Source organism: Macaca mulatta, chromosome 12 (assembly GCF_049350105.2).
Source record: "Macaca mulatta isolate MMU2019108-1 chromosome 12, T2T-MMU8v2.0, whole genome shotgun sequence".
Classification (NCBI taxonomy): Eukaryota; Metazoa; Chordata; class Mammalia; order Primates; family Cercopithecidae; genus Macaca; species Macaca mulatta.
This window is the reverse complement of record NC_133417.1, coordinates 78,446,680-78,474,557: the sequence shown is the minus strand read 5'-3', so window position 1 is coordinate 78,474,557 and position 27,878 is coordinate 78,446,680. Positions and strand designations below refer to the sequence as shown.

The following is a 27,878-nucleotide window of genomic DNA, read 5'->3' as shown; positions in this document are numbered from 1 at the left end:
CCCCAAAGGAAAGCATATGTCCACAAAGAGACATGCATGAGAAAGTTTACAGCTGCTTGGTTCACAAGTGTTCATAAACTGGAAACAATTCAAATGTCCATCAACAGAAACAGAGGTAAAATGTGGCGCACTCATACTGTTTAGCAACAGAAAAGAATGAACCATTGACACACACAACGTGAATGAATCTCCAAATAATATTCTGAGAAACAGAAGCCAGACACAAAAGAGTATATATTGTGCGCTTCCATTTATATAAAGTTTGAGAAAAAACAAAACTAATTTGTGATGACAAAAATCAGGATAATCATTGCCTGTGGAGCATGAATTGGCTAGAGGGGCCCACAAGAGAACTTTCTAGGGTGAAGAAAACGTTCTTTATTTTGGAGAATCAGTAAGATGAGTGTATATGTTGTCAAAACTCATTGAATTGTACCCTTAAAATCTGTGCATTTAACTGTACGCAAATTTTACCTCAATTAAAATCATTAATAGTTCTCTACTCCCTATTTAATTATGTACAAATAATCTTCCCAATCCATGTAGTGAGAAAGTAGATTAGTGATTGCCAGGGCCTGGGGGAGGGGAGAATAGGGAATGATTGCCAGTAGGGCTAGATTTGGTTTAGGGATGATAAAAATGTTCTGAATTAGTGTTGATAGTTGCACAGTCTGTGAATACACTAAAATTACTGAATTGTACACTTAAAAAAGATGAGTGTTATAAATGAATTATATCTCGATAAAAAAAAGACTCTACCCAGTATTCCAGGCAGTCATGAGATAGCCCTGAACTAGCTCAAATCTGCTAATCTGTGGTTCCATACCTGTTCTCTCATCATTCTTTCTTCACGTAATCCCAATGTACCCTGCATCTCCGCTTGTGAAATTCTACCCATCATTGAAGGCCTGTCTCAAAATCCACAACTTTCCTAGTCTTCTCTGCAGAGTGGGGCCCCTTTCTCCGAACTTCTGGTACTTGGTAGAGATCTCTCTTCTGAAAGAGCACATCATTTTCTGCCTGGGACTGTGTTTATTTCTGCATTTGTCTGATTCTTCTTCTTAGATTATAAGATTAGTGAGGACAAGAACTGGGCCCTACCTATGCTTGTATCCTTGACAGCACACAGATATTCCTCAATAAACGCTTGATGAATTGAATTAACTGAGATTAATGGCTCTAACTCTATAAATTTCAGGCCAGGAAGAAAGCCTGAGTCCACTGGCAAGTTTTGTGAGGCACAGATGTTTGGGCTGTGCAGTGATCAACTACTCTAGGGGCTGTTCTCAAACTTGAAGATGTCCCCAGATCACCTGAGCAATCTATTACCTATCACACTCCAGACTCTCAATGGGGATTCAGATTCTCAACTGTAGTGAAGCCCAGAAGATTCACAAGGTGATTCTGATGCAGGAGGTCTGCAAACCACATTTCTGAAAATCCTGACTTCGAATCAAACCTTTACAAATGAATGAAAAGAAGGATTTTACTTGATTTATTTTCTCTAGATGTTTTATTGGCTGAATTTTAATCTCTTTATGAGCACAATCATGCTCCTAGGAATTGACAAGGGCTATATTTTTGCTGGAAGTCTTCCAAGTGGCCCAAAAGAGTGGTTGCATTATTCATGAAATTGGGTAGGAATGCTATGGTAATTTCTCAACCATGCTAACATCACAATAGCTGGTGCCACCTGTAACCAAATCATACTGTGACTTCAAACTTTGAATCAAATGGTGATTTCTAATTTCCCTTGTTTCATAGCACCACACTGCTTTCAACTTAGCTCTGGGCCATTTATTGTTCTGTTGGAAAACTCACTGAGCACTGTGTGGTATGAGTGTTGACTGGTTTTTCACACTGAGTTCTAAACACAGGTTCTGAAAGTAGAAAATTTTCATAGCACATAGGCAGAAAGGATAATTCCACTCAAATACCCACATTGAAATGGGTCTTTCCCAAAACCAACATAATCTAAAGACCTAACAAACATTGTGATTCGCTTGGATTTTAAACCTAATGACCAAAAAGACAAAAAGACCCTCTCTCACAATAATCTTACTTGCAGCAGGAAAATGAAGCATGAATTCAGCAACCTCTTGGCCTAGACAGGAGGCCTAGCACACCTGCCAGGCTGCAGAGCTCTGAAAGGCTGCAAAGGAATGCAAAGAGCCAAAGAACAGAGAGCCAAAGAACAGAGAAGCGCACTCTGTCCTCAGATGCCCTGCGTGTGTTTCCTTTTCACGGCATCTCCCTTTTGATCCATGCACCGATAACCTCCATTAGCACCTGCAGCACTCCCCAGAGTGGGCCCAAACTTCCTAAGCCCCGTGGTATCCTTGACCTCCTCTCAGGTTTCCTAGGCCATAGACTGCTTCTGAAACTCAGTCGTTGCAACTGCTACCCCAGTTCACCTTAGGGATGCTCATCAGACATAGCGTTCCCAACCCATCCTCTTCACTCTGGCAAAGTAAGTCTAGGACTGTTGAGGGATAAGAGATAGAAGCAGGAAGCTGAGCAAATGGACAATGTTCCTACAATGAATCATTTGGTTCCTGGGTAAACCTCTGGTTTTCCTTGGATCTCCATGGCCATAGGTCTCAGATCCTACTGTTTCTTTTTGCCAGTAACTCCAGGCAGGGACTCTATGTCTATGTCTTGCCAGGGCAAGACAGCACTGTCTGCTTTTGTTCTGAAGTTTTTGTCACATTCTCCCCACTGGTGTCACTGAAACAGTAGTACTAAAAGGGTGTGGGAGCAAACTTCACCTAACAGTACATCTTCCCACCTCTTCTTTTCACAAAAGTACACATTGCACAGGAATGTGCCAGAAAAGTGTGCCTTCACTGGCCATGCATTGATTTGACCTGCAATTGTGAATGGTTCCTGTCTTAGCCATTCAGAGCAAACCATTTTCCCCTAGAGGTCTAGGGTTGTGGACACCAGGCTATCTAGACATCTCATTGGATCACAGTTAAAGATGTGGAGAAAGATCAAAAATAAAGGACAAGAGGATTAAGAAGCAGTTCCTTACCACCCCTCCCATGCTTACCATTCCTAAACAGCCCTAGACTTACATTGCCAGAGTGAAGAGATGTGTTGGGAACGCTATGTCTGATGAGCATCACTAAGGTGAACTGAGGTAACAGTTGCAAGGACTGAGTTTCAGAAGCAGCCTATGGCCTAGGAAACTCTGAGATGAGGTCAAGGATACCTCAAGGCTCAGGAAGTTTAGGCCCACACTGGGGTGACCTTGGAGATACTGAGTGTCTAGAGCCACTGCTATTCTGGAAAACACCTATCTAGACCTAGTGCATAGGAGGCAACTGCTTTATCCTCTGGGTTCACCCCAGCGACTTTCATCCTTTGGTAGCCATAGCTCCTGCTGGAGACCACAGTGCTTTTCAATAGGCTTAAGAACCATTTCTCCAACCATGTACTACTAGGTGTGGATCCTTGAACAGTTGTTAACCTTTCTGAGTTTCAGTTTTTTCATCTGGAAAATTGAAATAATAATATATCGCTGATGGAATAATGCAAGTCGAAAGCTTAGTGCCAGCACCGTGCCTGGTTCTGAGAAAGCACTCTATAAGTAGTTATTATTATTCTTGTTGTTATTCATATTACACAATATTAATATTATTAAAACAGTCGGACCAATTTTAGATGGATCTCCACTTGTCACATGCCCCTTTGGCACTGATGCCATAAGTGGGTGGAGAAGCTTTGGCAAGGGAGTTTGGAATTTAGGAACTTGTGGCTCCTCTAGTGTTGTGGCATCAGAATCTTCAGGCCATGGAAGAAAAGCTTTCCTATCCAGGCTACCTTAGAATGGAAAAGAAGGGAGAGGTGATGAGCAAATTTGTTTACTCTTTCTCTGCTGTAGAGAAAATGAGTTTTACTGAACCAGGATGAAGTTGTTTTCAGAACTCTGACGGATTTCCCAAGAATGAAGGTTTATGAGTGAAAGCAATTGTATTTCTTGTAGGCATTCTTTTTTCCCGCTTGCAGACCTGGAACTTTCAGAGACAAGCTTTTCTGAGCCCTTGTCAACCAGCACTGGGATGTGTGTCTCCCTCCTCATGCCCACCCCTCTGGCCATGCCCCTTCCAGCAGGCTGAGGACATGTTCACAGGACTCAGCTCCAAGAAATAAGGAAGTAACTTAAGCAGCCTCTGACTCAGATTCGGTCATTCTAAGTTAAATTCTTGTTAGATAGTGACTGTTTGTAAAAAAGAAAAATAGCTAATGACATTATTCCTTATTGAAATATTGCAATGAGAATGCAAGGAATGTATGAACAAGGTATTTGTAGACCTTCACTTGGGTCACAGTAGTTATAAAAGCCAGAGATGATGATACTGTGACGAAAACCCTCAGTGATACCTGAACATCTCCTAGGATAGAGCTCAGACTTCTCAGCCGAGCACGCAGAGTGCCCCTTCAAGCACCTCCTCCCTTCTCTCCCATCTTAGGGAGGCTTCCAGATAGTGACTAAGAACATCAGGGATGGTCGGCCTGGTAGTATTCATCAGCCTCAAGTTTCCAAGCAAAACTCAGGCATGTTGAAGACTTAGCCCCAGGGAAGGGGTGGGCACTGGTGGACTCTGCTGTAAGATCCCATAACTCTAATTGTAAGGTATAACAGGCTGATCCATCATGAGGTCAATTGAAGATCTGGAACCTTATGGCTTGGGAATTAACAATTACCCCTGCTCAGGCTTGATGCCACGTGCAAGCTGGACAGTCCTGGCCCACTCTGCTCTCCAGTACTTGCGGCCCTTTCCTTTCAAGATGCCTGAGGAAGTGTACCATGGAAAGGAAAAGGTGGAGAAGTTTGCTTTTCAGACATAAGTTGCCCAATTCATGTATCTCAACATCAATACCTTCTATGCCAACCAGAAAATTTTTCTTCAGGAGTCAATCTCTAATGGATTTAATGCATTAAACAAAATTTGCTGAGAGCCTGACAGACTTTCTTGAGTTGAACAGCAGTAAAGAGATGAAAATTGACATCATCTTCAACTCTCAGGAATGCACTCTGACTTTCGTGGACACAGGCATTGCCTTGACCAAGGATGATGTCATAAATAATTTGGGAACCATTGCCAAGTCTCCAAGATTGAGCAGTTTGGTTTTTAATCTGCCTACCTGGTGGCAGAGAAGGTGACTGTGATCACACATCACAATGCTGATGAACAGTATGCCTGAGAGTCTTCCTCCACTGTATGTGCTGACCCCAGTGAGCCCACCATCAGGGGTACCAAAATGATCCTCCACCTTAAGGAAGACCAGATAGAGTACTTAGAAGAGAGACAAGTCAAAGAAGTAGTTGAAGAAGTACTCATAGTTCATAAGCTATCCCATCACTCTTTATCTGAGGGAAGGAATGAGAAGGAAACCAGTGATGACGAGGCAAAAGAAGAGAAAGGTGAGAAAGAAGAGAAAAATAAAGATGCTGAGGAAAGGCTCAAGATTGAAAATGTGGGCTCAGATAACAGCAGTAAGAGTAAGAAAAAGAAGAGCAGAAAATTAAAGAGAAATGCATTGATCAGGAAGAGGTAAACAAGGCCAAGTTCATTTGGACCAGAAACCCTCATGATGTCACCCAGGAGGAATATGGAGAATTTTACAAGAGTCTCATCAATAACTGGGAAGACCACTTGGCAGTCAAGCATTTCTCTGTAGATGGTCAGTTGAAATTCAGAACATTGCTACTCATCCCTCAATGGACTCCCTTTGACCTCTTTGAGAAGAAGAAAAAGAACAACATCAAACTGTTCATCGTGTGTTCATCATGGACAGCTGTGATGAGTTGACACAAGAGTTTCTTAACTTTATTCATGGTTTGGTTGACTCTCAGTATCTGCCCCCTCAACATCTCTTGAAAAATGCTTAAGCAGAGCAAAATCTTAAAAGTCAATCGAATAAACATTGTTAATAAGTGCCTTGGGCTATTCTCTGAGCTGGCAGAAGACAAGGAGAACTACAAGAAATTCCATGAGGCAGTCTGTAAAATCTAGTCTACTGATTTAAATGTTAATCACATCTACAGAATGTCTTCATGCCAACATGTAGACTGGTGTTTGGCCAATCTAATGTATGGGTACCATGACCTAGCTAAGTTGACACACAAAGTTTGCCATCACACCAAGTAATCCAGCACTGCCATTCAAAAGGGTAGTTTTGCAAGTTAATAAAAAAACTCTAGCAGGGTGGAAGCCAATTAGTCAGGAAACAAGCTGAGTCATCTTAGGGCTTCACTGAGAGCCGAAGGGCAAATGGAAATGTTTAAAATGGAGGAAATTAAACCAGGGTACTCAAGATGTTTATAAAGAAATGGCAGAGTGTATGATGGAAATGAAGAGTACTACTGCTGAAAGGAGGATGGAACTGGCAAGGAATATAGAAGGTATCAAAACAAACAAAAACATCCTTCAAACCCAGACCTTAATATTCTGAGCACCGATGCCTTTGCCCAGCTCCTTGGGCCTCTTGCCTCTTGGGGTGCAAGTGTTACAGAAGCTGCTTCAGCAGCAGCAGAGCAAGGCCTGGACCCAGCACTGGTGGAGGCGGAGGCCCAAGTCAATTTCCACCACAGGAAGGAATGCTCCAGAGGACAATAAAAGTGAGGTCATCATGTGTCTACGAGTCTCTCCAGAAAAATATCAGATGTGAACTGTAAAACAATCAAGATCCAGCTGTATAGGAAAAGTTAAAGCCAGACTAGAGCAGGGGCCAAAAGCCTACAGAGAATCTGTGAAAGCCAGTTGCATGTAAGGGAGCCAGCCCTAATGGCAAGCAGGTAGAACTCGAGCTTTGGAATTTTTCTTTTAAACTATGAAGGACAGAAGTTCCTTTCAGTTGAAAAGTGAGCAAATGTTATACCCATCTTTAAAAAAAAAAATGGGCACTGGCATTGTGGAAAGCATTTGGGAGATTTCTCAAAGAACTTAAAACAGAGCTACCATTCTACCCAGTGAGCAAATGTTATACCCATCTTTAAAAAAAAAAATGGGCACTGGCATTGTGGAAAGCATTTGGGAGATTTCTCAAAGAACTTACAACAGAGCTACCATTCTACCCAGCAATCCCGTTAGTTGGTATATACCCAAAGGAATATAAATCATTCTACCATAAAGAAACAGCATATGTATGTTTATTGCAGCCCTATTCACAATAACAAAGACGTGGAATCAACCTGAATGCCTATCAATGGTAGACAGGATAAAGAAAATGTGGTACGTATACAACATTGAAAACTACACAGCCATAAAAAAGAACAAAGTCATGTCCTTTGCAGCAACATGGATGGAACTGGAGGCCATTATCCTAAGCAAACTAACACAGGAACAGAAAACCAAATACCACATGTTCTCACTAATAAGTGGTAGCTAAACATTGAGTACACATGTACACAAAGAAGAGGATAACAGACACTGGGGCTACTTGAGGGTGGAAGGGTGGGAGGAGGGTGAAGATTGAAAAATTACCTATCAGATACTATGCTTATTACCTGGATGATAAAATAATCTATACACCAATCCCCTGTGACACACAACTTACCTATAAAACAAGCCTGCACATACACCCCGAACCTAAAATAAATGTTTAAAAGAAGAGGGGAGAATGGGAGATAGGGATGAATTAGTGTAGTAATTGAAAACCAGGAAAATTTGATTGAAACATTCATTAGTCACTGTATCAAAGAGCATAAAACACTAGTAGGTAAACTGTCTTAGTCTGTTTGGACTGCTGTAACAAAATACCATAAACCAGATGGCTTATAAACAGTAGAAACTTATTTCTCACAGTCTGGAGGCTGGGAAGTCCAAAATCAAGGCTCCAGCAGATCTGGTGTTTGGTGAGGGCCTGCCTCCTGGTTTGCAGATGGCTGTCTTTTCGTGCCATCCTCATATGGGCAGAAAGCAGAGAAAGAGTGGAAGCAAGCTCTCTCATGTCTTCTTATAAGGGCACTAATTCCATTCATGGAGGCTCCAACGTCATGATTTAATTACTTCCCAAAGGCCCCACCTGCTACTACCATCACCTTGGGGGTTAGCATTCTAACATATCAATTTTGAGGTGACACAAACACTCAGGTCATAGCAAAACCATAGGGCTTTCTGAAAGTCCTAGGGAAAAGAAAGTTGAAGCGCAACTTCCTTTCCAAATGTGGGCACACACACCATAGCCAAACCACCTGTTAGCCTAGAACTGTATTTATGTCATCCTCCAGCCTGAGCCTCCAGGGGACTAGGACTGCAGGACCCATGCTCTTAGTATGAAATGTACTATCAATGTTTTTCTTTCTGCCCACATAGTTACAAACAACTGAATTCAATCCAAGATGCATTTCTTGAGTGTTTACTATGTACTGCCTTACTGGGAGGTGACTTAAAGAATATAAAAATGCATAGGACATGGTTTCTGCCCCTCAAGATCACTACATGAAGGAGACCCACATACATATTAATACATGAAAAAGGTTATTTTAATTGAAACAGGGAGAATTCAGACTTAAGCAATAACTCTTGACCATCAGAATAAGAACATTGGAATTTTCTCTGAAAGGTGAGCTGAAAAGTTTCCTCCTTTAGACATACAGTGAGACTAAACAGCCAGCAGCCATCTTTGGTTGGTTAGACACCCACCTGACCCAGAACAGAGCTTGGGGCAGGTAACATTGCCAGGCCCCTCCCACTGTATAATTCTAAGACACTCTCATTTCTAGGTTGCTAAAAATAGAAGCATGGCGTCTGGTACATAACAATATACAATATTGCAGCTGTGTCTTTATGATGAATAATAATACTTTGGAGTTATATGATGAGGCAATCACTTTGCAAGTGCAATCTCATTAACACTCACAATATTCTGATTAGGTAGGCAGGTGGCAAGTGATCTGAACTCAGTTACCAATTGAAGGAACCGAGACACAGAGAATCTGAGAAACTTCCCAAGAAGCACCCACTTTCAGTCACAGGTGGAAATGTGGCCCAGGTCTCCTTTTTCCAAATTCGTTGCTCTGAGTAGTAGTCCACACTGCTTCCAAGGTTCAGCAGCACAACAAACTCAAAATTGGCATTGTCCTGGATCTACCTGTTGGGAAATATTGCTGACTTCTCTTAAGTGAATGCCAGAACCACCCCAAGATTAAGTTAAGTATTTCTTTGTTCTATCCTTTCCCTTTGGCAATTAACCTCTTCCTCCCTCCAAACTCCAACCTGTCTTGAAATAAACCAAAGAAATTTTTAAACCACGCCAAAACTTCTTTATGACTTCTGTTATCTTTCCCGAGTTTTTGTTATGGTGTGTGGGTGCAATTTAATTGAAGGTCAGTTGTTTTCAGAGAGTCCCTGTTCTAAAGGTTTTTAAACACACGTTCAGGCACCCTGTCTAAACAGCTTCCTTCTCTCAGTCCCGATTTTATTCATGACTTTGTTAATAGAAAAAAATACTTGTTTGCTTTCCTAAACATGCTGTGTGATTTTGCTCAGACTAGAGGAACAGGTTTGGTGGTGCTGATATAAAATCACAGGAAAATGACACTATGAGTCAGGAGACATTTGCCAGCCCAGAGCAAAGGCATCTTCTGAGCCTCTGGGGAAACACTGATGTTGTTTTTATGGGGAAATAGTAAGATTAATATGGGAACTCGGGTTTTGTGCTTTTGGGGGCAGGATTCCCTGGCTCCTTTTGAGACAATGACACGTGGTCACATCTTCAAATTGTTAATTATGTACTGCCCCCTAGGGATTTTTGTTTTGCTGGTGGCAACCTGCTTCAAATCCTACAGGAAATATTTATCAGCCGGCTTCAGCCAGTATTTGTCTCATCAAAGGCTGCACCTTTTTGTGACCTTGTTGTAGTAAGTCCACCCCTTTCTCTAGCAAGTCAGATTCATACACTTTACTTTTTGAATTGTTGACTTTTTCCCTCCCTCTTTTTTCTTTATTTGGTTTTATTTCCCCAGGATGACTGCATTTGAATAGTGTGGGGAGGATTGACGTCTCTGCCCTTTAAAGCGCTGCTCTTACCAACCTCCACATTTCCCCTGTGGCTTTGTAAACATCTTTAGATTTGGGGAACAGAGGAAGAGCAAACTGTGAATTATAGACACTTACACATATGCATTTACATGTTTATCTGCACTTACTGATGGAGGATTTCTCTATACTCTGAAATGTTCTCTATGAAATTCCATTTAAATCAAAAACTTTTATCAGAAAAATGAAATTGCTTCATGATTGAACAGCACTTTGCTTCTAAGTACCAGCCATCGAGGCTGATGAAATGGCCCAGATGATGCTCTTCCCCAGAAAGACATCCTTTACCCTTTATTTTAAAGTTGGAGTAAAAAATGTTGGCCCTGTATTTCTTCACACACTTTCTCTCAATACAGGAACAGTCTTAAGCTGTAATTAATAACATGGCATCTGATATGAATGTTGTAAATATGCATTGTTCTTACTGTTTGTGTAGTTTGTTCCTTTTTTAAATAATACATAAGACAGCCCTGGCAGGAATCTTTCTTCATGGATTGTATATTTTTTTAAACACACACACACACACACACACACACACAAATCCTGTACACAACAACTTTAGCAAATATATGCACGATCCAAACAGTTCAGAAATATAAGATCTGAAAATGAGCAAAGGGCAGCAGGTTTTTGAATAGGCTTCATCAGCGGAGGGGAGAGGTCAGTCGTGGAAATTAGTTATAGGAGCTATTAAGTCTCCTCTGACACCCACAGTACAAGCTGCTTAACATAATCAGCCGCAATCAGCAAAACTGCTGTTTATTACAAAACCTTTTTCCCTTTTAATATTTCATATTGTTATGTAAAATGGTGCAGTGTAGGGACACACACATTTCACCAGGGACAAATTGTACAAATTGTCAGCAATAATAATTTGTGGCTCTTCTCGTGACATCTTTTGAAGTTAAAACCATTGAGGGATACCTCTCCAGGCTTATTTTCTCTAATGTGGTTAATGGTTTGCACTGGAGTTGACCAGGCACCCTCTGGGTGATGTCGACATTTACCGGTGTGAGAAAATGTTTGTGTGACCGAACATCAGCCAGACAAGTCTGTAATTCCAGGCCATGAAGCTTGGTTCTGCTTTCTCTTACCCATTCAGTCAGTGCCCTCAGTTATAGGTGTGTCTCATACTGGAATAAAAATTAGCAGAGGCATTCCCTAGTCTGTCCTAATCACCAAAGTATTCCTCTTTCAAAACATTTTAATTTAAATAGAACTGATTATGAGGCACACAATAGGAGTCTATGTAGAATGAATTTCACACACTGAGTATTGGGATAAGAGAAATTCCCTAACTGTCCAATAGGACAGGTTGCCATGGCCTAGATTAGAGGACCCTTGGATATTATTCCCACATTTCTCTAAGGAGAATAAGAAAGTACAGAGGCAGACATTGCTGGTTCCCCTTCCAGCCCACTAAGGATCTTGTACAAGATGTCCTAATCCCTGACAGCTGTCTCCTAAGGTTCCATCCCTGGTCATCCCTCCCACTCACTCAGAGTCAGCCTAGCTGGTTCATGGGAACACTGGGCTGAGCAGGAGGCACTGGAGAAGAACAAAGCTGTAGGGTTTTATTTGTACAAATATGGAATACTTAAAAGCTAAAATAAGCATTGTCCCTTTCAAGTGGGCACCTTGGCTGGCTAAATGACACACTTATTTGAACACTGGAGCTGCCATTTCTCACAATTTTGATCCATCTTGTTTAGAAGTTGTAAAAGACAATCAGCGTGATTCCTGTAGAGTTACTCATACCTTCCTTTGAACGTTAACTCAATCATCTATTTCATTCATCAATCATCTGTTTCATTCATCAGTCATCTATTTCATTCATGAAGTCCGACTCCAAATGAATGGACAGTCCTCATTCTTTGTATACCCTCCTATTTGGATAATTTTCTGGATATTTATTTCTGTATCTATTTCCCCAGTGTAATAAACTTCTTGAGATGAGATTTTCATTTTCCCCTCTACATACATCACCGTCTAGCTGCATCAGACACATAGTAAGTGCTCAATTGATGTTTGTTGAATAAATGAGCAAAGAGTTTAGGAAATTAAATTCACTCTTAGAGGACAAAGATGTTCCCCCATGAGGTCTCTGGACTTGGAAGACATTCGAATGTAGGGTTTTCATTCCTTGAACATTTCTTGAACAATGGAAACTTCTCAGGAATTAGTGTTCACGGGACAACATGTCATTGAAATTGTAAAACTTTGTCAGATTTCTTAAAACCCCAATTATCAGACTTTCTGGATCAGTGCTCTCTAATAGAAATACACTGTAAGTTGTTTGTGTAATTTTAAATTTTCTAGTAGCCACATTTAAAAAGATGAAACAGGTGAAATTAACTTTGATAAAATGCTAACAACTTTAACTTAACCCATATATGCGAAAACTTTTTTTCAACATGTAGTCAACTTAAAAAATTATTGATGTTTTTACATTCTTTTTTGCTGTTGTCCTAAGTCTTCGAAATTTTGTGTGCATTTTATGCTTATAGCCCATCTCCATTTGGAGAAGCTGCATTCCATGTGCTCAGCAACCATGCATGATCAATAGCTACCAATACTAGCAGCACAGTTCTAGGTTCTAGGCCCACCTCATTGCCCTCTTGGCCAGTAGCTTCTTGTGATTGATACCTCTGACGGTGGACTACAGGGTGCAGCAACAGGCAATGACTGGATGTGCCATGGAGGTCACTTCTCTACTTATTTGCCCTTTCTTCCCTACCTGGAGCAAAAAGGCCAGTGGTACGATGGGATTTTGTGCAAATTAGAACTTGAAAGCAAGTGAAACACTCCAGATTTCATGTTATCAGTGCCAACCGCATTTTTATTCCTTGGGCTGGTTGTTTCCTTGATTTTCCTTATATTCAGGCTAACGCAGCTCATGAAAAGGCTCAGACAAGAGACAAGTGTAGTTTCCACTCCTGAAGTAAATAGTAGAGCCGATGGGACCTAATGAACCCCAATATAAGAAAAAGAGAGGAGCCAGGGTGATTCCTGAGTTTTTCCTTGTTCAACCATGTTAGAGAGTAGCATTGGTATAGTCACCCCCGGAGGGAGTGTGGCTGGAGAGGCGGCTATTGCTGATTTCAGTGCCTTGGGGCCTTCCAACACAATGTGGCTGGGAAGAGGAGGAGGAGCAAAGGAGCTGGTTAGAGAGATAGAGACCAAACACCGGGGAGGGAAGTCTCAGACTCTTAGGGAAGAAGCTGTCCCCAAAAGCAGAGAGTGGCCAGCTCCCAGAGGCCAAATAAGCCTTCTGGATGCAAAAATGTGAGGCACAAGAAGTGGATTGAGAAGACAGGCTTGAGCAGGGAGCCGAGCAGCATCAGATGATCTGAGGACAGAGTTGGCAGGTCACACTGATGCAACAGGCCCGGGCAAGTGGAGGGCTGCATCAGAGAACCAGCGCTAGAAACCCAATTAAGCAAGCTCTAGACAGGGAGCATAGACAGAATAAGGCTACATAGAAGCCTTGAGTGCTTCTGTGTTCCTCATTAGCCGGGGAAGAGCTGCCCCTCCACCATGGTTTCCTCCTGCACAGAGAAGGGAAGGGCGAGTGACTCCTCCCTCACAAGGGTCCTATGGAGGTGAAGGGTGTGGTGGTTTGAGCTCACTGAAATTGAGCATAACCTGAGACCTGGTTTCTCAGAATCAGATTTGCTTAGGAATTTTAGGAAAGAAATTCTTGTTTATATAACTGACCTAAATATTCTTCAGTAGAGAATTAGTCAAATAAATGATGGAACATTCAGACAATGCAATAGTAATTACTCATAAGAATAAGCAAGAATTGTGCATATTGATGTAGGTATGTGGACAAGATTCATTTTGGGTGAATAAAAAGCAAGATTCAGAACAGCACACAGAGAAGGTTCACTTGTGAGGGAAAAAAGGCAATCATATACATATACATATTCACCTATATATATGCACCTTATATATGCATAGAAATTTTCTGGAATGATGAACAAGAAGCTGTTAAGAGTAACTGTCTCTGGGGAAGGAACTAGAAAGGACTTCAGAAGGAGAGAGAGATTTGCCTTTTGCATCTCATCTTTGTGTTGCTCAGTTTTGAATGGCCAGGTGCAGGAATTATTTTTCAAATTAAAATAATAGTTTAAAGTGTTTTAAACAATGTTTTACTTGTAATGTCTATATTAAACACTATAAAATCTCTTAGAGAAAAGATTGCCTACTTTTATGTTGTGACCAGTGAACTGTATTCATTCATTTCATCCTTCTTTTGAATTTCAAATTTGGAGACACTGGAAGACTGCATTCATTAGGAGTCCATTCTCTTGACGTCAAATCTTTTCCTTTGAGTAATTCCACTCAGTGTCCAAATATCAAGTTCATAGGCTGGCTGGCAGTGAGGCACTGATGTGCCACTGGACATCAAGGCACCTAAGAGTCCAAAGACCAGGCAAAGTGGGAAAGACAAAGTGTGGAACAGTCACAGACGCACCCCAGTGTTTCTCGTTGCTGTATCCGCATCCCCTGCCACTCACTTCATGACAAACAGAGATTGCTGCTGGGAAGACACCAGAAGGCTGTCTATAGGGAGCAAGGAGACAATATTTATTGAGACTATGTTTACTGCTGTGTAGCTCCTTTCTGCTTGTATATAAAGTACCAGTCACCCATTCCCTAATTAAGCAGATGTAAAGAACTACTAGCATCAGGCGGGTGGAGAATAATAGGATTACAGTTTCTTCAGAGAGATAAGAGAGAAATGGCTACATGCTGTAAGAGTAGAAGGTAGTAGAAATTGCTTCTAATCTGTTTGATTAGAAAAGATAGAATTTGGGGTCAATCTTAATGCATGTGAAGGAAATATTACTTTATTTTATTTATTTATTTTTATTATGCTTTAAATTCTGGGATACATGTGCAGAACATGCAGGTTTCTTACATAGGTATACATGTGTTATGATGTTTGCTGCACCCACCAATCCATCATCTACATTAGCTACTTTTCCTAATGCTATCCTTCCCCTAGCCCCCCACCCCCAACAGGCACTGGTGTGAGATGTTCCCCTCTCTGTGTCCGTGTTTTCTCATTGTTCAACTCCCACTTACGAATGAGAACATGCAGTATTTTGTGTTCTGTTCCTGTGTTAGTTTGCTGAGAATGATGGTTTCCAGCTTCATTCATGTTCCTGCAAAAGACATGAACTCATCCTTTTTTATGGCTTCATAGTATTCCATGGTGTATATGTGCCATGTTTTCTTTATCCAGTCTATCATTGATGGGCATTTGGGTTGGTTCCAAGTCTTTGCCATTGTGAATAGTGCTGCAATAAATATATGTGTGCGTGTGTCTTTATAGTAGAATGATTTGTAACCCTTTGGGTATATACCCAGCAATCCCATTCCTGGGTCAAATGGTTTTCTGGTTCTAGATCCTTGAGGAATCGCCACACTGTCTTCTGCAATGGTTGAACTAATTTACATTCCCACCAACAGTGTAAAAGCATTCCTGTTTCTCCAAATCCTCTCCAGCATCTGATATTTCCTGACTTTTTAATGATTGCCATTCTAACTGGCATGTAATGGTATCTCATTGTGGTTTTGACTTGCATTTCTCTAATGACCAGTGATGATGAGCTTTTTTTCATATGTTTGTTGGCCATACAAAGGTTTTCTTTTGAGAATTGTCTGTTCATATCCTTCACCCACTTTTCGATGGCATTGTTTGTTTTTTTCTTGTAAATTTGTTTAAGTTCCTTATAGATTCTAGATATTAGTCCTTTGTCAGATGGATAGATTACAAAAATGTTCTCCCATTCTATAGGTTGCCTGTTTACTCTGATGATAGTTTCTTTTGCTGTGCAGAAGCTCTTTAGTTTAATTAGATCCTATTTGTCAATTTTGGCTTTTGTTGCCATTGCTTTTGGTATTTTAGTCATTAAGTCTTTGCTCATGCCTATGTCCTGAATGGCATAGCCTAGGTTTTCTTCTAGGATTTTTATGGTTTTAGATCTTAGGTTTAAGTCTTTAATCCATCATGAGTGAATTTTTGTATAAGTTGTAATGAAGGGGTCCAGTTTCAGTTTTCTGCATACGGCTAGCCAGTTTTCCCAGCACCATTATTAAATAGGGAATCCTTTCCCCATTGCTTGTTTTTGTCAGGTTTGTCAAAGATCAGATGGTTGTAGATGTGTAGTGTTACTTCTGAGGCCTCTGTTCTGTTCCATTGGTCTATATAGCTGTTTTGGTACAAGTACCATGCTGTTTTGGGTACTGTAGCGTTGTCGTATAGTTTGAAGCCAGGTAGCATGATGCTCCAGCTTTGTTCTTTTTGCTTAGGATTGTCTTGGCTATGTGGGTTCTTTTTTGGTTCCATATGAAATTTAAAGTTGTTTTCTCTAATTCTGTGAAGTAAGTTAATGGTGTCTTGATGGGAATAGCATTGAATCTAAAAATTACTTTTGGCAGTATGGCCGTTTTCACATTATTGATTCTTCCTATCCATGAGCATGGAATGTTTTTCCATTTGTTTGTGTCCTCTCTTACTTCCTTGAGCAGTGGTTTGTAGTTCTCCTTGATGAGATCCTTCCCATCCCTTGTAAGTTGGATTCCTAGGTATTTTATTCTCATTGTAGCAATTGCGAATGGGAGTTCACTCATGACTTGGCTCTCTGTTTCTCTATTATTGGTGTACAGGAATGCTTGTGATTTTTGCACATTGATTTTGCATCCTGAGACTTTGCTGAAGTTGCTTATCAGCTTAAGGAGTTTTTGGGCTGAGAAGACAGGGTTTTCTAAATATACAATCATATCATCTGTAAACAGAGACAATTTGACTTCCTCTCTTTCTTTTTGAATACCCTTTATTTCTTTCTCTTGCCTGATTGCCCTCGCCAGAACTTCCAATACTATGTTGAACAGGAGTGGTGAGAGAGGGCATCTTTGTCTTGTGCCAGTTTTCAAAGGGAATACTTCAGTTTTTGCCCATTCAATATGTTGTTGGCTGTGGGTTTGTCATAAACAGGTCTTATTATTTCGAGATGCATTTTATCAATACCTAGTTTATTGAGTGTTTTTAGCATGAAGGGGTGCTGAATTTTATCAAAGGCCTTTTCTGCATCTATTGAGATAATTATGTGGTTTTTGTCGTTCATTCTGTTTATGTGATGGATTACGTTTATTGATTTGCGTATGTTGAAACAGCCTTGCGTCCCAGAGATGAAGCCAATTGGATCATAGTGGATAAGCTTTTTGATGTGCTGCTGGATTTGGTTGGCCAGTATTTTATTAGGATTTTTGCATCGATGTTTATGAGGGATATTGGCCTGAAATTTTCTTTTTTTGTTGTGTCTCTGCCAGGTTTTTGGTATTAGGATGATGCTGGCCTCATAAAATGAGTTAGGGAGGAGTCCCTCTTTTTCTACTGTTTGGAATAGTTTCAGAAGGAATGGTACCAACTCCTCTTGTACCTCTGGTAGAATTTGGCTGTGAATCTATTCAGTCTTGGACTTTTTATGGTTGGTAGGCTATTAATCACTGCCTTAACCTCAGAACTTGTTATTTGTCTATTCAGAGATTCGACTTCTTCTTGGTTTAGTCTTGGGAGGGTGTGTGTGTCCAGGAATTTATTCATTTCCGCTAGATTTTCTAGTTTGTTTGCATAGAGGTGTTTATAGTATTCTCTGATGGCAGTTTGTATTTCTGTGGGATCAGTGGTGACATCCCTTTATCATTTTTTATTGAGTTTATTTGATTCTTCTCTCTTTTCTTCTTTATTAGTCTTGCTAATGGTCTACTTATTTTGTTGATCTTTTCAAAAAGCCAGCTCCTGGCTACATTGATTTTTTGAAGGGTTTTTCATGTCTCTATCTCCTTCAGTTCTGCTCTGATCTTAGTTATTTCTTGTCTTCTGCTAACTTTTGGATTTGTTTGCTCTTGCTTCTCTAGTTCTTTTAATTGTGATGTTAGGATATCAATTTTAGATCTTTCCTCCTTTCTCTTGTGGGCACTTAGTACTATAAATTTCCCCCTACACACTGCTTTAAATGTGTACCAGAGATTCTGGTATGTTGTGTCTTCATTCTCATTGACTTCAAATAACTTCTTTATTTCTGCCTTAAGTTCATTATTTACTCGGTAGTCATTTAGGAGCAGGTTGTTTAGTTTCCATGTAGTTGTGCAGTTTTGAGTGAGTTTTTTAATCCTGAATTCTAATTTGATTACACTGTGGCCTGAGAGACAGTTTGTTATGATTTCCATTCTTTTGCATTTGCTGAGGAGTGTTTTACTTCCAATTATGTGGTCAATTTTTGAATAAGTGTGAGGTAGTGCTGAGGAGAATGTATATTCTCTTGATCTGGGGTGGAGAGTTCTGTAGATGTCTATTAGGTCCACTTGGTCCAGAGCTGAGTTCAAGTCCTGAATATCCTTGTTAATTTTCTGTCTTGTTGATCTGTCTGCTATTGACAGTGGAGTGTTAAAGTCTCCCACTATTATTGTGTGGGAGTCTAAGTCTCTTTGTAGGTCTCTAAGAACTTGCTTTATAAATCTGGGTGCTCCTGTATTGGGTGCATATATATTTAGAATAGTTAGTTGTTCTTGTTGCATTGATCCCTTTACCATTATGTAATGCCTTTCTTTTCGTCTTTGATCTTTGTTGGTTTAAACTCTGTTTTATCAGAGACTAGGATTGAAACCCCTGCTTCTTTTTGCTTTCCATTTGCTTGGTAAATATTCCTCCATCCCTTTATTTTGAGCCTATATGTATTTTTGCACATAAGATGGGTCTCCTGAATACAACACACTGATGGGTCTTGACTCTTCATCCAATTTGCCAGTCTCTGTCTTTTAATTGGGGCATTTAGCCCATTTACATTTAAGGTTAATATTGTTTTGTGTGAATTTGATCCTGTCATTATGATGTTAGCTGGTTATTTTGCCCATTAGTCGTAGTTTTCTCATAGTGTTGATGGCCTTTACAATTTGGTATGTTTTTGCAGTGGCTGGTACCAGTTGTTCCTTTCCATGTTTAGTGCTTCCTTCAGGAGCTCTTGTAAGGCAGGCCTGTGGGTGACAGAATCTCTCACCATTTGCTTGTCTGTAAAGGATTTTGTTTCTCCTTTACTTATGAAGCTTAGTTTGGCTGGGTATGAAATTCTGGGTTAAAAATTCTTTTCTTTAAGAATGTTGAATATTGGCCCCCACTCTCTTCTGGCTTGTAGGGTTTCTGCAGAGAGATCTGCTGTTAGTCTGATGGGCTTCCCTTTGTGGGTAACCCGACCTTTCTCTCTGGCTGCCCTTAACATTTTTTCCTTCTTTTCAACCTTCGTGAATCTGACAAGTATGTGTCTTGGGGTTGCTCTTCTCAGGGAGTATCTTTGTGGTGTTCTCTGTATTTCTGAATTTGAATGTTGGCCTACCTTGCTAGGTTGGGGGAGTTCTCCAGGATAATACCCTGAAGAGTGTTTTCCAACTTGGTTCCATTCTCCCCATCACTTTCAGGTACACCAATCAAAAATAGGTTTGGTCTTTTCACATAGTCCCATGTTTCTTGGAGGCTTTGTTCAATCCTTTTTATTCTTTTTTCTCTGATCTTGTCTCACTCTTTATTAAATTAAATTATTCTTCAATATCTGATATCCTTTCTTCCACTTGATTGATTCAGCTATTGATACTTGTGTATGCTTCATGAAGTTCTCGTGCTGTGTTTTTCAGGTCCATCAGGTCATTTATGTTCTAACTAGTTAGAGAATAACTAAGCTAGTTATTCTATTTAGCAGTTCCTGCAACCTTTTATCAAGGTTCTTAGCTTCCTTGCATTGGGTTAGAACATGCTCCTTTAGCTCAGAGGAGTTTGTTATTACTCACCTTCTGAAGCCTACTTCTGTCAATTCATCAAATTCATTCTCCATCCAGTTTTGTTCCCTTACTGGCGAGGAGTTATGATCCTTTGGAGGAGAAGCAGCATTCCGGGTTTTAGAATTTTCAACCATTTTGCACTGGCTTTTCCTCATCTTCATGGATTTATCTACCTTTGGTCTTTGGTGATGGTGACTTTTGAATGGGATTTTTACGTGGACATCCTTTTTGTTGATGTTGATGCTATTGCTTTCTATTTGTTAGTTTTCCTTCTAACAGTCAGGCCCCTCTTCTGCAGGACTGCTGGAGTTTGCTAGAGGTTCCCTCCAGACTCTGTTTGCCTGGACATCACAAGGGGAGGCTGTGGAACAGCAAAGATTGCTGCCTGCTCCTTCCTCTGGAAACTTCGTCCCAGAGGGGCACCCACCAGATGCCAGCCAGAGCTCTCCTGTATGAGGTGTCTGTTGACTCCTGCTGGGAGGTGTCTCTCCATCAGGAGGCACAGGGGTCAGGACCCACTTGAGGAGGCAGTCTGTCCCTTAGCAGAGCTCAAGCACTGTGCTGGGAGATCCGTTGCTCTCTTCAGAGCCAGCAGACAGGAACATTTAAGTCTGCTGAAGCCATGCCCACAGCCGCCCTTTCCCCCATGTGCTCTGTCCCAGGGAGATGGGAATTTTATCTATAAGCCCCTGACTGGGGCTGCAGTCTTTCTTTCAGAGATGCCCTGCCCAGAGAGGAGGAATCTAGAGAGGCTGTCCGGCTATAGAAGCTTTGCCAAGCTGTTGTGGGCTCCACTCAGTTCAAATTTCCTGGCAGCTTTGCTTACAATGTGAGGGGAAAACCGCTTACTCAAGCCTCAGTAATGGCAGATGCCTCTTCCCCCACAAAGCTTGAGCATCCCAGGTCAACTTCAGACTGCTGTGCTGGCAGCGAGTATCTCAAGCCAGTGGATCTTAGCTTGCTGGGACTGTGGGGACAGGAACTGCTGAGCTAGACCACTCGGCTCCCTGGCTTTGGCCCCCCCTTTCCAGGGGAGTGCATGGTTTTATCTTGCTGGCTTTCCAGGCACCTCTAGGGTACAAAAAAAAAAAAACTCCTGCAGCTAGCTCAGTGTCTGCCCAAATGGCCACCCAGTTTTATGCCTGAAACCCAGGGCCCTGGTAGTATAGGCACCTAAGGGAATCTCCTGGTCTGTGGGTTGCAGAGACCATGAGAAAAGCATAGTATCTGGGCCAGAATGCACCATCCCTCATGGCACAGTCCCTCACAGCTTTCCTTGGCTAGGGGGAGGGAGTTCCCCAATCCCTTGTGCTTTCCAGGTGAGGCAACTCCCCACCCTGTGTCTATTCACCCTCCGTGGGCTGCACCCACTGTCTAACCAGTCCCAGTGAGATAAGCCAGGTACCTCAGTTGAAAATGCAGAAACCACCTGCCTTCTTCACTGATCTCACTGGGAGCTGCAGATCAGAGCTGTTCCTATTTGGCCATCTTGCCAGCCACCCCTATTCATTTATTTTTTTGAGATGGAGTTTCATTCTTGTTACCCATGCTGGAGTGCAATGGTGCAATCTTAGCTCACTGCAACCTCCACCTCCTGGGTTCAAGCAATTCTCCTGCCTCAGCCTCCCAAGTAGCTGGGATTGCAGGCATGTGCCATCACACCTGGCTAATTTTGTAGGAAAATACTACTTTAAAGTGTTATTTTAGGTAATTTTTATTCACCCAAATTCTACTTTGCAATTCTCCATCCATTGAAGCTGAAATCATCCTTCTTTTAGGGAAGGGAATAATACAGCCCTGAATTTGGGGAGGATGCTATTTCCTCCTTCCTGTTTCAGGTCTAAAAATTGTGAAAGCCCAGGCTTTCATTTGTGAGAGCCAACCTTTGCTAAAGGAAGAAAGGATTGGGGGATTTCAAGGATCCCAAGTGAGAGGAGCAGAGTTTTTACAATTTGCCACAGTGGGAGGATGGCATGCAGGGTACGGTGTAAGGAAAATTCTTAAAACCATGGAAGAAGAAAAGTCCTTTCAAAAATGACAAGGAAGGGGAGGGCAGAGGAGAGGGAGGAGTACGGAAGAGACAACCCTGGGGTTAGAGCACTAATTACACCTATAAGAAAGACCTGGGTGTCTCATTCTTGGCCCTGGGCTAGAGAGCATGCAAGATGACAGAAACCCAAGATACAATAATGAGGGCTTGGGTCTTGCTTTCCATTGAAATTAAGGGAAGAGACCACCTTGCAGGTCCCTAAAGCAACAAGCATTGCTGCAGGAGAATATAGCGGTGTGGCATGTAACCGCACTGGTAATCCCCGGAGGTCTGAGATAGAGTCCCTCACATCCTCACAGGCTGCATATGGAGATCCAGAAGACCTCTTATGATCCCATGCAAAGCATGGGAGGGCTGAGAGATGGAATAGATCAGACAAGTCTTGGGATTAGAATGAAAAGATGGTGGGTCTTGTGAACAGAGACCTCAGCAGGGACCTCAAATATGAGCTGTGGATACCCCTGGGTACTTCTGATCAGAGTAATGGGGAGAATGTGGTACTTGAGAGAAGCTGGTCTTGACATTGGGTTAGTTCATTATACACACTTAGGAGGCAGAGTCTCGAAAATTGAGCCCTTACACAAAAAAACATCAGCCAAGGCCAGGAGGCAGTCTTCCACAGAATTACAAGATTGGGCTACTCCAAGGGAAACCAAATATTTTCTTGTAGCATCTCGTATTTTAAGCATTATATTTTTTAACCTAGAATTGAAGAGAGAGAACAGTGATGGCTTTCTGCCTCTGAGAACTCTATCTGTGATCAGTGCAGGTCTTGGTTCTGTCACCTGGGGGCAGTCATCTGAGGTGATGTTTACCTGGTTGCATAGAGTTGATCACAGCTATAATCACTGGTTGTCAGCGAACACATACAGCTCATCTTTCCTTGTACGTAACATTTCTCATCCTACAATCCGTGCCCTTATCATTCAGTGCCAACCAACATGACCAAAATGCAAAACAAAAACCCAGAAATACAATTAATAAGCCCGGAGGGAATGGTTATTCTCCTTTGATCTTAACTCTGTTGAACTGGAAATGCAGTGTGAACTGAGCTCTTCAAGCAAATGATAAATCAAGTTTGCTCCTGAAGGAGGGGACAAATTATTTCAAGTGGACTCTACTACTAAACGTCTTTTAACTCGTTCTAAGCATCCTTTCCTTCGGCCTACATTTCCAGACTCTGGCTAAAAACCCTGCTTGGTGGGGAGCCTAATGTATTCATCTCTACCATTTCTTTTGACGTGAATATGTTTTTATGGTTGCTTTGACTAGACCAGCTAAGAAAACAGAACTGAGTGTTTCATCCCTGCTTCCTCCAACATTATGATAGTATTATTCTCCATTTAGAAAGACCATCCAGCCATAAAGACGCAGATGAAAAAGACAGCGTATGCCTATCCAGATGCTTTTCCAACTCTCTATTAAGTGTTCCACCAATGCATGTGCATCCCATGTATTTTAAATTTTATTTATAGAGAGGAAACACTTGCCCCATTATACATTATACATTGTGTCCCTGATGGACATTAAAGAAGATTACAGTAGATTCACTGCCCTTGATGTATTGTTTTTTCTCCCTCATTGCCTAGGAGCTATGATAGCCAAATAGGCCCAGCAAGAGCCAGACACATCAGCTCATATAGTTTTAAAGGCATATTTTGTTGAATAGTAAGTCAAAATCCCCTCCTAATGAATTTCCATCCTGGAAATTATCTTCCATGTCAGGAAATAGTCCACAAGGAACAAGCATCTTCTTTCTCTAATTTGCATTGTGGAAAGAAAAGGAAAATAGCACAGATGCATTCGGTATTGTACAAAGAGCATATATGGGCATTTCAATCCCTAATATCGCACTAGTTTCTGATGCTAATGTAAAATATGTTCTTTTTGCATTTATAATCATGATGAGCAGATGGCGAAGACGGTTTAAAGTAGTACTGTATGTCTATTAAAATAATGTATGCTGTTAGCAAGTCTTCCCTAAAACTAGAGTTTAATTGCTCATAAACACATACATTAGAAAGAACCACGATTCTAAGAGCCATTTGCTTTGCCAGGACAATAGTTAGACAGAGTTTCCTGTAACAAGCTTTGGCCAAAAGACTTCTTGTGGTAGCAGATGCTTCACTGTGCTCTCTCTCTCCCTTAAAGAGGCGTAATTGACAAAAATGTTAGGATTGGCACAAAAGGACCCTCGTTTCTTAAAACAAAGAAATCCCTCTTAAATTTAAGCTAAAATGGAAAAACTAAGGAAAATGTGGACTTGGGGAGAACTGGTAAGGAAAGAATTAAGTTCATAAGCTGCTTCATTCTTTGGAGTTTTTTCTTTTCTTTATTAGATTTCAAACAAACCATCAACAATGGCATTTTGTCATTTTCAGTGATTAATATTGATTATATGGTTGCTGTGTTTTCTGAAAGTAAAACCAGCCAGACAGGAGACAGTTTCTTTTTTCATTCAAGGGACTTCACTGCTGCATCACCGGGGGAGAAGGAGATGAGCCTCTCTCTCTGACAGTTTCACCACCCACTCAGGGGTCCTCCAAAGGAAGGACGTCTGATCTTCAAAGCCAACGACAAAGTCGGGAGGATCAGAATCCACCCTGAACACCAGCAAATGGGAATTGATACTGTTTGCAAACAGGAGGAGGAGGAAGGGGGAGGAGGCAGTAGAGAAAGGCAGGCTGAGAGCCAAGGGCCCTAAAAAGGCAGCAAGTTTTAGAAAACACTCATTTGACTAATTTGCCTAATATAATAAAGAAAGGATGGTTTTATTTTCAAATGCAGAAGTGGTGATTGATTAGGTGGGCATTATATTTGCAGCATGTGGAATGAATAATGGCTGTGAATGGATATGGAAAATATCTTACCAAGAAGGGAAAAAAATCCATAAGTCATACAAGGCAGAGCACAAAAATACTAACATACCAACATTCAAAGAGAGTTTCAATAATAACAGACTGAATCTTGGAAGGGAGCCAAGGAAACGGGGAACAGAAAGAGAGCTACACGCAGCATAATGGTTTCTAGACAATAGGCAATGAGAGAGGGTCTGCACATGCTTGTGAATGTGGTATTAGCTCTTTCATTATTATAATTACCTAAGTTTAAGGTCAAGTCACCTGTGTGTTGCTGATAAAGTGAATGATTTCTTTTAAAATAGAAGTAGTGCTTAAATTACCTAAGATGTTAGAGGAATAGATAATCCATGTGGGTGAGCTATTACAGAATTATCCCCGTCTAGCAGAGCAACATCCCTGATAGAGAATGGCACTGAATCCCACCACATCTGCAGAATTCTAATGTAGAACCTTGCAAATGCATTCTCCTGCCTGAGTTCTCTCTTTGGTTGAAGGAGACCCTCCCATTACTGAAGACATGCATTCTTCTGACAGTTTAAAAAAGCTGTCTCAGAATAGGGTTTACCTCAGGTAAGATGCAGCCAGATTTGGAAACCTGAATTCACATTTTGCGAGCTTTGATCAGTCATCAGATTGCAGTCTGAATCAAAAAAAGACTGGGTATAGAAGGTTTGCCAAATACTTGTATTTTAAATGTTTCTGAATGATGAAATTCCATGAAGTGTTATCTAAGTAGTGGGATGGAAGATTTTTCTCTTTTTCTTGTCACAGAAATAACTCAAAAATTCCATAATTCTTCACTAGCATAAATTCTAAATACTTAAGAACAAATACTTGAGGAATCTAACGGAAAAACCACAGCAAAAAGCTATCAGGTCCTTCAGGTGGGTCCTAGCTCCATCTCAGCATCAACAGAGATGTGGCCTACGCATCTGCATTTTTCAAATACTTCATGAGGGATTGTGTCTTACATCAGGCTTGAGAACCATTGCTGTTGGTGGGAGGCAGTGTTTGAATGGTGTTAAGACCTGGTCAGATCTGCATTTTTCAATGGATCACTAGTTAAAACATAGCGGAACGGTTTGAAATGGGGCAAGACTGCTGCTGGGGAGGGTCCTAGGGATGGTACTCTAACTGCTCATGTGAGAGTCACTAAATGTCTGAACCAGGGCAGTGGAAGTCAGAGAGGGAGATGAGGGGTCAGAGACAGGGAGGCTGAGTCAATACATATTTAGGAGGCAAAATCAGCATTACTTAGCGATTGAATGTGGAAGGTGGATGAAACAAGTCTGAAATAACTATTAGGTTTCTACCTTGGATGACAGCTGGGATGGTACAGCTTTTAACTGACTACTTTCTAACCCTGGTTCTTCAATACCCACTGGGCACCTTATGACTCAGTTCAATTCTGACACTAACTATGTAAAATTAGCGCAGACCTCACAGGCTAAGAGGCGCAGTCCCACATGACTACCCCCACTTCAGACACTAACCACAAGTAGAGTCCCCATGCAACAGAAGTCCCCCAGAGTTCTGTTTAAAATTTGAGGGTTCCCACAACTCACTTCTAGTTTAATAATTTGCTTAAAATGATTCACAGAACTCACTGAAAGCATTACACTTAAGAATTACTGGGTTTTATTTATTTATGTATTTATTTTTGAGACAGGGTCTTGCTCTGATGTTCAGGCTAGAGTGTAATAGTGTGATCTCGGTTCACTCCATCCTCAACCTCCCAGCTTCAAGCAATCTTCCCACTTCAGCTTCCTAAGTAGCTGGGACCACAGCTGTGCTAGGGCCCACCTGAAGGACCTGATAGCTTTTTGCTGTGATTTTTCTATTAGACTCCTGAAGTATTTGTTCTCAACAACACTCCCAGCTAATTTTTGTTTATTTTTTGTAGACATGGGGTCTCCCTATGTTACCCAGGCTGGTCTCAAGGAATCTTCCTTCCGCAACCTCCTGAAGTGCTAGGGTTACAGGTGTGAAGCCACCATGCCCAGCCTAGGATTACTGTTTCATTTAAAAGGATACAAATAAACAGGCAGATGAAGAGGTACCTAGAGCAAGTCTGGGAGAGTCCTGAACATAGGGCCCTCTGTTTTCATGGACTCAGGGTTCACCGTCTTCCCTAAACAGGATGTTCACCAACTAGGAAGCCCCCCAGCCTCCTCGTTTCAAAGTTCTGGATTTCTGGGGTTTCTTTGAGTAGGCATGATTGGTTAGAGCATTGGCTACATGACTAAACTCAACCTCCCTTCCTTAGAGGTCAGGAATGGGGCTGAAAACTCTAGCCCTCTAATCACAAGCTTAGTCTTTCTGGCATAGCCAGCCCCTCTCTTGAAACTATCCAAGGGCCCACTGGGAGTCACCTCATTAGCATAAACGTGGGTGTGGTTGAAAGGGCAAAAGACAGATGACACTCCTATGACTCAAAAAATTCCAAGAGTTTATGAAGCTCTGTGCCAGAAACTGGGGGCAAAAGCCAAACATACAAGTTTGATTATACCACACTAAGAAATAATAAAGTGAAACAGACTTTCAGGGGAAGGTAGCTAGTTCCATTTTGAACATGTTGAGTTTAAGGATTCCCCAAGTGGATGCGTCTAGCAGACAGGTGGATATGCAACGAGAAACTCAGGGGAGAGGTCACGACTGGAAGCAGAAATCTGGATGTCACTGTTTGAGAAAATGCTCCTATGAGTAGTATAAGGGTTTGTGAAACACGGTGACATTATTTTTTAAGAAGACATCGAGTTAGACTGTGTTCAATAGGACCCATGATGAGCATAGATAAGCTAGTGTCCTGACATTTCTCACATATCATTATTTAGATTTTGTCCTGTAAACCAGGGATCAGAAAGGTTTTTTTGTTTTTGGTGTTTTTTTGTAAAGGAACAAGTAATAAATATCTTAAGCTTTGCAGGCTATACAGCTCTGTCACAACTACTCACTTCTGCTGTTGTGATGTAAAAGGAGCCATAGAAAATACTAGTCAAATGAGCATGCCTAGGTTTTAATAAAATTTTATTTGTGGACACTGAAATTCAAATTTCTTACAATGTTCATGTGTCA

At 41.2% G+C, this 27,878-nt stretch overlaps 1 pseudogene; it reads left to right on the top strand.

The window, feature by feature from the left end:
• Positions 1-4,794: 4,794 nt before the first annotated feature.
• LOC100429362 (heat shock protein HSP 90-beta pseudogene) lies at positions 4,795-6,023 on the top strand (annotated as a pseudogene).
• The last annotated feature ends 21,855 nt before the right edge of the window (positions 6,024-27,878 follow it).